The following is a 10,786-nucleotide window of genomic DNA, read 5'->3' as shown; positions in this document are numbered from 1 at the left end:
AGGAATCATTTGTCGGACAAAGCTGATATAAAATATGAAAGCTTGATAATATGCGAGAAAAAGTGCCATGAAACGTTTCTCATGCACACATACTCCACCACCTCAGACATTGTAGTATTTGTACTTAAACATGTATTATTTTGTTAAAACTCTTTCTTTACAGTATTATAAGGTAAATCACACATACATTGCCTCGACCGACATAATCATCTTCTGGAACCACACTTAAGAGCAATTGTATGTTTATAACACTATCCGTTTGCATGTGGCATGTGGAACCGTGCTTGACTATTAGGATTTTTGCTGGACGACGGACAACTTTCAGTTGGCTAAATAAATGGCAATACCAAATCAGCATCGAACAACTTTCGAAGTGTGTAACATATTAAGACAGTTTTTCTTCTTATTCTAGTTTTTAAAAGACTTCCACCTTGAAATTAGACGAGCATGATAAGGAGTAAAGAACAAGCAACTTTCCCAGGAACATTATCTCAACATTTTGAGTCACCAAAGAGTTGTATTTAATCTCAGTGGATGAGCAACTCCCTGAGCCCTGCAGGAATATGTGTTTTCGCGATCATAACCACCGAATAAAAAAGATTAAAATGATATTAGATATGATTACATTAAGATTACCTGAGTTTATTCAGATTGAATGATATTACGCCGTAAACGATAACATGGTCGTTAACGTAAGTGATTTTTAACACAATAATACATAATGTTATCAATTCGTCATAACGTCCTCGTAAAAATCGTGAAAATGAATTTACGGTAAATTATCGAAACCCATGGGGAAAAAATTAAGTGTTCGTTTTACCTACATGCTAAAAGAATTATGAAGATATTATTGATAGTGGAACGATGTTTATAAATGAATAGGCTGTATTTGTTGTTTTTCATTTTTAAAGCAACTTTATCTTGCATATACTGTGAAATCATTTAATTTCGTGGCCGTACAATTTCGTGGTTTTGGTCAAAACGGCAATTTCGTGGGGATATGAATTCTCGGATTTCAATTTTGAACATAAAATTAATGGGAATTTTACTAGTTCGTTGGGATTAAGTTTCGTGGATTGACTCAACCACAAAATCCACGAAAATTAGTCCCCAACGAATATTAATGATTTCACAGTATTTATTGTTGGATGATTGAAGCAACACGTCAGCTACACGTATATCTTTAAAATACAGTTTCTTACTGTGGCGGGCCTTCTTTACGAGGTATGACTCGAGCTGTGTTTGCTGTGTTCTGTGCTGCCGGGAAAGTTACCCTTATTTTTAAATTCTTCAATAGAAAATAGCATAACTTACATCTACTTTTCAGATTTTATTTACATACAAAATAGTATTTGAGTGATTTTAGTATATATTAAATTGTACTAACTACTGCTTTAAGTCAGACTGGTGGAACTTTATTTCTCTACAAAGAATTGAAATTACTTTCATTAATTAAAGATGGGTAGGTAATCAGATTCAGTTCAAGTAATGGATTTGGTAGAAACAGAATATACTAAACAATGAAAAATATTATAAAATGTTACTAAAATGTGATTGACCACCTTTATTTGGGTATATTGTACAGATCTTTTCAGCATTTAGCATAAATAAAATTGAGATACATCCTTTCCGCGTATGTAGCGAAATGAAACGTATAAGCGTCTGATGACCCTTTCAGGTTTCCGTAGAATCAACATTTACCACACAAAATTCATTGAAAGTATTTCTGAAATGTCTTGGTGTGCAGCTCTAAAATACGGGAATGTCTAACATCCAAGGCATAAACTGACACTTTTAAACAACATCAAAAAGGACATTTTGAACAATTTGACGAAGTTCCAAAATTTTCATATACCCTTGCTCCATTACGGACCCCTTTGGACGTTATGTTTATTCAATGTTCAAATATTTTTTTATGCCCCCGAAGGGAGGCATATTAGTTTTCAACTGTCCATCCGTTCGTTAGTTAGTTAGTTCGTTCGTCACAACGTTAACTTTTTGCATGAAGGCACTTATTGAGTGCATGACTCCTACTGACTTTGGGGTCAACAGGTCAAAGGTCAAGGTCACAGGGGCCAATGTTAACTTTTTGCATGAAGGCACTTTACTTGCGAACCACTGCACCCAGGACCTTCAAACTTAACATGCTTATAGTACTTATTGACTTTGGGGTCACCAGGTCAAAGGTCAAGGTCACCAGGTCAAAGGTTAAGGCGCTGCGGGGGCATTTGTCACCATTAGTGACAGCTCTTGTTCCTAGATGAAAAGCTGACATGTCGTGCTAAAGCCCAGGTATTTTCAAATCGTTAGAAAGTGATGAAAATTGACTCCCTTTTAGCAATAAAATAAAATAAAATAAAATAAAATAAATAAAATAAAGAAGTCCCCGCGCACACATTTAGAAGGGGCGACCCCTGCATATGACCCGTGACGACAGACAAATGCAAATGCGACTTTCGTTTTCGAATTTAGTTTCTTTACTTTCATTTTCTATACTTCCGGAAAAAGATGAAAGTTGTCTGACGTTACTTTAATTTCCTTTCATGATATTTTTCTGATTTCTCAACAGTGTTGTTATTATTAAGGAATAATTTCAAAGACTAATGTTCATTCAGTTCAACAGAACGTGAACTATATATCACATTAGAAACGATGATAATTAACCTCTAAAACATGTAAACAAACAAAGATATATAAGACAACATTAAAGATCATAATTGTTCTTTGGTGCGCTATTCTGTACTCACTTTTGCACGGCAGTTGCTCTTGCATTTGTCCAGAAACTTTTGTAAAGTGGTCTGATATGTAGCGTGCTTAGCACGACATCTATCCTGATAAGTCTTTGCATGGTATACATAAAACAGTACCTCAGAAAGATGGTACAAAATGTGAAAACGATTTCTAACTGTCCATCATGTACATATCTTGTGTGTCTGAAAAAAATGGGTAGGGCGTTACTAGGTGATCTAAAACTGAATTAATTTACCAAACCCAAGACTACAATTTCTATATTTACCAGTTGAACGGAACTTTTATATGACAGCAGTAATGTTGACGGCAGTACTGATGGGACTGAAGCGTCAGATAGATACGGAATAAAATGAAAAGAATAGCAGAACAGATAAAGCTACAACATAGTTATTGTGATGATTGATAAATATGTGTTCTTAAAGTAGCATTTGAGTCTGCGCAATGGCAACCTGAAATTACACATCAATTAAGCTAGAATAGCTACCTCCTCCCACGTTTAGCCATTTAGACTAATCATTCCCATACCAGTGGGAAAGCAAAAACAAAACTTCGAACAGACAAAAAGTCACATTCACCGAACGCAGCAGCATATGGTGTTAATGTAAACACCTGAACATCGACTGAGCACATGCATATGCTTTTAAATATGAATGCAGTGCCCACGAAACACAGAAGTAACAATGGCAAACATACATGAAGAAGAAACCCGACAGGGCAATACAAAGCCAAACAATTTACTACCCAAATCTCTAACAGTATATAATAGACTAAACTTAGTGAAATAGTAAAATTGGAAACTCCACAGGTTGAATTGAGCCTATTCATGGACGGTAGTGAAAATGCATGCTATCGCCCATGCCCTCTAGCCCCGGGTTGAGCAGAACTCAACATATTTTGAGCCACCCGCACATGTGTTCGGCGGTACACATGGAACCGTCAATGATATACTAGAGTGTAATTCCATGAAAATCGGTGTATTGTCCCCAGTTAAAATAATGGATTTGCCCTAAACGAGAAAACAATGGACATAACTAAACAACCTGGAATTTAGTTACGGAGCCTGCATATCACAGAAACTGCAACAAGAAAAAAATAAAAAGTAGGCACCTTATCCATGGGGTGATTATACAATACACAACGCTATGAAAGCTGGAGTATTGGAACCAACTAGGCCAAAATGTTTAACAATACCAATAGCACAATATAAATGTCACATAAAAGAAATAGAAGTCATCCAGCAGTAAACTAGCAGTAAAGAATAAATCGCATTTTGTTAGACTTAAATGTGAAATATCACAATGATAATTATGATATAATTTATTAGATCAGACTGATAATCGCAGAAAAGGATGTTACAGTATGCTATGACAAAAATTCCAATGCACAAAAACCAAACAATAAAATAATTTGTTAAATGGAAACATACATACGTACCTTACGAACAGTAAATAGAACAGAGAAAGGTAAATGTTTTCTCACGACAGAGTGAAGATGTTGGAATGAGTTATGATATTTTACCTTACATCAGTACAATAATGGATCCGCCAGGTGGCACTTGACAGGGTTTTTACGTTTCCCTCGGACTTCTGTTCGTCACCAGTCACTTTCGTGATGCTAGTAGACTACCATTGATCACCTTTATACACAACGCGAAATTTGGGTCTGCACACTTGCTTTTGATCTTTGTGTTAGTGTGTGGCATTTTTATTTGTTCATGTTCTCTTTAGGTGGCAACTATGGTGGTAAACGGGAAAACCTTTTATGACAATTTGTTGTGTACGATGCTTTTTCTAATGGATTCATAATGTGTGAAGTAGTAGTTATGATATAAGCCAGATTCAAACAAATGATCAAGAACGGGAACAAATCTCAGTGAGAGCTTCATTTTTGGTACTTTTAGCAAGTTTATGATGATCAACAAACAGAACGATACGAAACTAAGCTACTGCTATGGGGAAAATGCATGACTAATGGCGTTGATTGTAAAATGTTATCAAATAAGATTGATTCCACACCGTTTATTTTCTAATGATTTTACTTTGGGATCTAATGCAAGAACATTTACAATGGTTGTCATAAAAAACACGCATACTTCTGTCATGACATAAGAAGTAATGAATAAAGACCTATTAGATATGTAGTTAGGGGGCTCCGTGGCTGAGTAGTTCACTGAATTAAAATTACTTGATGTAGGTTTGAGCCTCACACGGGGCGCAATTCTTCACGCTAGGTAGCCATATAGCTGGCTTGCGGAAGATCGATGGTTTTACCCAGGTGCCCATCCATAATGAAAAAAATTCCCGGAGAGGCAATTTAGGCCTCCTCCACGATGAAAAGCTGGAAAGTCAACACGTGACCTATGATTGTGTCGGTGTGACATTAACTTCAGCAAAAAATGAAATTGTTCATGGTATATTTCATGATCAATTTAATTATAACTTTTGAAGAATCAAAATGTCAGTTCTCAACGTCTGTTTACATAACATTACGTTTAATTGATGCGAGTGAATACAAGACATTTTCGTGTCTCTTGAAAGTCATGTATAGGATGTTGTTATAATTTTGGTCATTCAGGATCTTGGAGTACATGCATTTTTACTATAATACAATTCCGCTTAAGCCGGTGTTAGGGGACATGAATGGTGTTACACATTTAATTACCTCTCATGAACAGACTTAGTTAAACTGTGTCTGTTCTTCTATTGCTTGGTTGCGTTCTATGATTTCAAAGGATTATTTTTTCACAGATTTTATTAACTGTTAATTTAAACCACTGGTGTAGTAAAAACAAAATGCAAGTCAATATAAATAAAACTAAAGTAGTGCATTTTTCGGATAAAAAGCAAAGATAGAACTGGTTTCATATTTAAACTGGGTAGTTCTGTTGTTGAAATTTGTCAAAACTACAAACATCTAGGCGTTGTGCTTAATGAATTCTTTTATTATACTGAAACAGCAAATGTTTTAACGGATTCTGCAAGTAGATCTTTTTCAAGTTTAATTTCAAACTTATACAGTAAAAATGACCTTTTGTTTACTACCTACACGAAAATATATGAAAGTAGATTAGTCCCTATTATGGACTACACGTCTTCTGTATGGGGAATTAAACTTTATTCCAAGCCGGTCACTCTGCACAACAGAGTTATTAAATATTTCCTCGGAGTCCAGAAATGTACTTCAAATCCCGTCATTCAGGGAGATATGGGGTGGATACCACCTATAGTCAGAAGAAAGGTGAACAGTATTCGTCGTTATAAAAGATTCATTTCTATGAGCAATAACCGATTGACCAAAAAAATAATTTTTTTGGGATTATTCGAAATGTAAACGAAATTGGTCCAGTGATGTTAAAAGTATATTTAAAGAAATTGGAAAGTTAGAAGCATTTAGAACATTATCAATTAGAGGTTTCAATCATAGTGATTTTTTGAAAGAAGTTCGAACAAAATTAATGGAAAAACTTATACGTAAATGGCAAAAAGAGGTAGACTCGCAGAGCAAATTGTAAAAACAGAATTTTATACTGAACAATATGTAAAAATGAACCTTAGTAACCATATTAGATCTGTTATTATATATATATAACTGTCAAAATAGCAGTCTTAAAATGCAATGTGGGAGCTGTAAAAAGTCTCCCGTATTGGACTCAGTGTTGTTATATTTTCTGGCCCTTTGATGAACCATGGAACACATTTATTTTTACTATAATATAATTCCGCGTAAGCCAGTAGTAGAAGTCGGTTGGTGTCTTAATATTCAGGAGATGTCACTTGAACGTTTCGAAAGACATTCTTGGAGTTATAGAGATTTTCTATAATTTTTTGGTATTCTTATAATCGTAGATATTGATGTTATTGCTTACATCATATGAGCCAAATATACAACTTGGAATATATCAGGCTTATAGATCGATGCTGTATTAGGCCAACAGCCGTAAAATTACATAATATAGTTTTATAACTACGATCTCAATTGATTTTATTTTTACATAGCAAAAAGTGATCGAAACTACGTATAAGTACCAAATTTGTCACCTCAACGCAACAAAGTCGTATCTTATTATAAATTTATAATAAGATACGACTTTGTTGCGTTGAGGAGACGAATGACTGATCGCGAAATCCCAACAATTAATGGAATAGTTCAGGATGTAAGTAAATATGGCAAATTTCGTCAATAAATCAGGCACATTATAATTTTTATCTTGTTTGCAGTATCTTCGTTTGATTTTAAATACGTTTTTATCACTGCAATTCTTTACAAATGTTTAGATTATGAATCTGCAGATGTTTTGTACGAGTCTAATGCTGAAATGCTAACGTTTCTATCGTCAATCGTCGAGTTTTGTTTTCTTTATTGTATTGATAAAATCTCGAAAATTCAAGAGAGGTCTCATAAAAATAAGAACTATTTGACTAGTTTGAATAATCAGTAATCAAATAACTTCCCTTCAAGATCTTTTGTCAACGTTTTATCTTTGATTTAGTCAGGTGTTAGTCCAACCCTAAGTCAATGAATCATAGGTGCAGGTAAGTAATAAAATTGAGATTTACTACTTTTCTTCTGGTGTTCATCATGTGCAGACCTTTTGGGCTTTATTCTTTCACTGGGTTTACACATGCTAAACAACAAAAATATGATTTAATCCTTATAATTCCAAATAACCTATTTAAGCAAAGGGTTTTCTTCTTATTGCTCTATTATATGAACATTATGTTTAACAGATTTAACAGATTTTGAATGGAAACCATACTTACAGGATAGGAAATTTTCTAACAAAGAAAATGATTGCTCACAGTTATATATTTTGTTCAGAAATAAGAGAATTATCGCAGTTTTTCGATTTTTTTTGTTGTCTAATGAAATGATAAACAAGGGGTACATCATAGTGTGAACGTGTCAACTTCACCAATCAAAGAACTTGTAAAAATAAACATTGGGCATAACAAATATTCTAAAGAAGCTGGATGACTTATGACATTACATGCATCAGTGCCTTGCTTGAGTTCACAATTTTTGTCGTAATGAAAATTTCCAAAAACTTACATTTTATAAAAGTGATCTTTGTATAAACTTATTGTCATGTGTATTTAAAAAACAATTCCGTTACAGAGTAAATTCCAGAATCTAAAAGCTGTTGTATATTTTTGACTTTCGACCTTTGACTGTGACCTTTGAGATAGGAATCTGGGTTGTGCGCAAGACACGTTGTCTTATTATGGGAACATTTGCGTCAAGTGATATTAAAATCACTGAATGGATGACAGAGTCATGTACCGGACAGAAATAAACCCCTATTGACATTTGACGTCAAATAGTAACGTAACCTGAACCTTTGATATTGTGCATGACAAGTCGTCTCATATGGGGAAATCTGTGAGAAGCAATACTAAAATCCGTTCTTGAGAGTATCCGTTATGGATCGAACAGGAGTTCTGGATTGGAAGCAAAACAGACCCTGCTAGTGCCATGTTAACTTTTGACCTCTAAGTGTGACCTTGATCTTTAAGTAATGGGAATGAAATTTGTGCAAGACCCATTATCTTATCATGGGAAACATTTGTGCCTAGTAATATTACAATCCCTTCATGAATTGTTGAGTTACAGGCCGGGCAGGAAAAAGAACACTGTTGTTCTTGGACCTGACCTTGACCTTTGTTCTAGGGACCCAAGTTTTGCGCAAGCCAAGTTGTATTATTATGGGGGAACATTTGTGCCAAGATATATTCAAATCCCTTGATGAACGACATAGAACGAAATTGCGGACAAACGGACGGAATGACGGATAGACGGTCCTTTAGTCCCCGAAATTTATTTTCAACCAGCAGGGGATTAATAAAGACAGTCACATAAAGGACTGGTAAACATGTAGGAATGAGTTTATTTTGGAATAGCATAATTACGGGAGGTTATTGGTATTAAAAGATCACTTTATTAACTTCGCCAAAACATTGTTTTGTAATAGGAAAACGCCCTGTATAACGTATCAAGTAGAAATGACAAGATACTGAAAAAGTGATCAACTCTTTACGTACTAGGTATCGACTCGCTTGTTTAAATGGTTGACAATTCTAAGTAAACTACGCGTTTTCATTTAATTTCTGTTTTTCTACTTAACAAATATAACATTTTTATCAATAATTCTAGAAGAAGATCGCTTGTAAGCACAGAACGCAACCAAGCTAACTAACAGCACACTTGGTTCGATTCAGTCCGTAAGGTCATATAAGGTAATGGAATGTGCTACATCCAGCCCCCTGGCACCGACTTAAGCGAAAGTCAATACTTTAGAAACATTAAATGAACTCCATGATCCTGAAAGACCAGAAAATATAATGACACTGGGTCCAAAACCTGTTTAAAATGAACATTGTTGAATTGCTGTCCCAAACTGTGGATGAGTAGTTTAAAGTTATCTAAATACAGAGCTTTCAAAGCATTTAACGTATGTAGTGCATGCTTTAATAAGTATGCATCTATTGACATCCTATACAAAGGTTGCTGTTGTTACCAAAGAGTTGAACGGCATATGGATCCAACAGTTACGTAAGTTACTTAGTGTTGATGATATACGAAGCATATGAAATGACAGGCTTTAAATTAAGCTATCAGATAATATACAAAACGACACAACAAATGCCAGAAATTAATTAAATTGACGAGATACAAATTTAAAAGAACAATCTAATACAATCACAAACTGACATTATGATATATGATACTACGATGTCTTTGTCGATCAGAAAACACGGACAGACTAAAATATCATGTAAGCAACCGAAAAAGGAGCGCAAACTGAAAAAATGAAGAAATTAAAAGCCAGAAAGTATACAGATATAAAACTGTAACAAAGAATAACTGAAAATTAGAAATGAAAACGAATAGAAAAAAGAAGCGAAGAATTCTGATGACAGTAAAATAAGGAAATAAGTGAAGTGATAAATTACTAAGCCGTGTGTAGAGCTCCTAGCAAAGCGAATTTAAAATCTGTACATTATGCAAAATATGGCAAACAAAGAAATCTAACTGTTGGCCCAACCAGTTCCAGGAAGGTCCTTTTATATAAAAAGAGTGACATAAAGGCTCATAGAATAGACACACACAGACACCTTTCTTACAATGAATAATATTGCCGATGAAAAATATCCAACTTATATTTGGGCTGATTTACTTATTTGTTATTTCTCCTCAGGTCAGTATGCTTTACTGTGTGTATGAATCGACCGTTCTTTTTAAATGGAACAATAAAAATGAAAGAAGATACGGTTATTGTGTTGACCTGGGTAGGCTTAGTTCTTTACCTTGACCATTCGGTGATATCATCTAATCGGTATACTTTTATTCGCAATTTATGCGCAAACTCATTTCAATTGATTGATTGGCAGTTGATTTACAAGTATAATCTAGGAACCAGTCAGTAACACACATGATGTAAAAAAAAAATCCGTGACCAGGATTTTACATTATGGGTGGTGTTTTGCAGACGTTATTTCCACAGACAGAAACTGTTGTTTCGATAACTAGTTGTTAACGGCAATGATAAAATAAGCAAGTCTCAAACTTTTCCTGTCTGACTCAGTTATTGAAGACTGACAACATGCATTGGACTCCGAGTGATGTATTACAACACAAACAGGAAAGTTATAGAGAATATACTTTAGCAGCTAATTGTTTGTAAATATCGCCTGTCTGGCTGTGAGACACAATAACGATGAGGCGGCGCGGAAAGTTGTATTATTATAGGCATTCGGGCTTATGAGTTAGTTGGAAAATGATGTTAAAACATTGAAACAATTCATCAAACTGCCAGTTCAGTGTTCATTGTCAGTGTATTGATTGCTTTACAGCTGTATGTGTGCCCCTGAGGCAAGCAATTACTGTACCTTGAAATTGAAAATAGTGAAGAACTTATTTCATTTAAAAAAGAATATTTTGTTTTGACTATTATCTTTGCGAACACCTAAGAGTGGTCTTCCAAAGATGATTCAGTTCTTGCTATTTATGAACGTAGATTGACAAGGAAGGACCTATA

Source organism: Mercenaria mercenaria, chromosome 6 (genome assembly GCF_021730395.1).
Source record: "Mercenaria mercenaria strain notata chromosome 6, MADL_Memer_1, whole genome shotgun sequence".
NCBI lineage: Eukaryota > Metazoa > Mollusca > Bivalvia > Venerida > Veneridae > Mercenaria > Mercenaria mercenaria.
Note: the sequence above shows the minus strand (reverse complement) of the source record.